Here is a 1,675-nt window from a genome sequence, read left to right on the forward strand (position 1 = left end):
CTTTCTTGAATTGTTGTTCGGGTGGCGAACAACAAAAAGGGGAGTCCGTCTTCCCAATTTCGAGTGTTCTCAGCACAGAAGATTCTTAACATTGTCTTGAGCGTTTGGTGAAAGCGCTCTAGAGCACCTTGTGATTGAGGATGATAGGCGGAGGAAGTTACATGATTTATACCTAGTGTTACAAGAGTTTCTCTAAACTTGTTGGAAAGAAAATTACTTCCTTGATCACTTTGAATGTTCTTAGGAAATCCTACCATAGTGAAATATTTCAACATTTCTCTGATTATGTTTTGAGCTTTGATATTTTTCAAAGGAATTGCTTCTGGAAAACGAGTGCTCATACACATGATTGTGAGAATGTACTGATTTCCTTTACTTGAAGGAGGTAAAGGTCCTACACAGTCAATAAGAACTTTTTTAAATGGCTCTTCCATTACAGGAATGGGATGGAGTGGAGCTTCTACAATTTTCTGGTTGGGCTTACCTACAAGTTGACATGTATGACATGTTTTACAATATTGGGCAACATCTTTGACAACCGTGGGCCAATGGAAATGTTGGGTTAAGTTGAACAAGGTCTTTCTTACCCCTAAGTGACCTGCTAAGGGAGTATCATGAGCCAATCTTAGAACATTATTCCTGAAACCAAGAGGGAGGACTATTTGATTCCTTACTTGCCATGGCTGGTCAGCGGTTGCGGTGGATGCTCTCCATTTTCGCATTAGGACTCCGTTTTCTATATAGAAACCTCGTGACATATTTTCAACTTCTTCTGGAGATGAAACAATCTCGTACAAATTTTTAAGAGAATGATCTGACTTCTGTTCTTTGATTAATTCTGCTCTAGATAGAGAAACTGGTGAAGAAGAAGATGGGTCAGTTTGGGAGAATAGGGATTCTAAATTATAGGTCTCCTCTTCAGATTTCTTGTACTGAGATCTGGTTACAGCGCAAGCGGGAAACAACTGTAAGTTATCTGAAGGTTCTACTGAGGTCTTAGGGTTATTTGTTATTAAGGGAGAAATGACTTTGCTTCCAGCGATGTCATTGGCCAACAATAAGGATATTCCTACTATGGGAAGAGAGTCTACTACTGCTACTTTAACCATTCCGGTTGTTAAATCAGACCGCAAGAAAACATTATGTAATGGACATTTTATAATTCCTCCAACTCCTTCTATCAATATATCATAACCTGTATATGACTCACCCTGATTCTGCAAGACAGAATTTAATATCAGACTTTGCTTTGCTCCTGTGTCTCGGAGTATGGAAATAGGATATTGTTGTGAACTACTACTATGAGATATAGTTCCTGAAGATACAAATGGTTTGAAACAAGGATCATGATCTGATGAGGGGGGTTCTACATTACTTGACAATACCGGCTTCTTTGGTAGTGTATCCTGAATAGAGGATTTTGAATCGTCTGATTTTATATTACTTACAAGAGTTGGTGTCTTATTGGAGAATGAGGGTGTCAGTCTCTTTCTGCAATTAGAAATGTGATGGCCAACCTGTTTACAATATGAACAAGTTACAGGGGGATTAGTCTTAAACCTTTCCATTCTTTGCCAAGGTTGGTTTGGAGGATATTGATTGAAATCAGACCTGTAACTGAAATGTGATGGGCTAGACTGATTTTCAAAGCGTTTCTTTGGGGACCAAGGATCAG

The sequence above is a fragment of the Oratosquilla oratoria genome, chromosome 34 (genome assembly GCF_046742065.1).
Source record: "Oratosquilla oratoria isolate Oo_2021 chromosome 34, ASM4674206v1, whole genome shotgun sequence".
Classification (NCBI taxonomy): Eukaryota; Metazoa; Arthropoda; class Malacostraca; order Stomatopoda; family Squillidae; genus Oratosquilla; species Oratosquilla oratoria.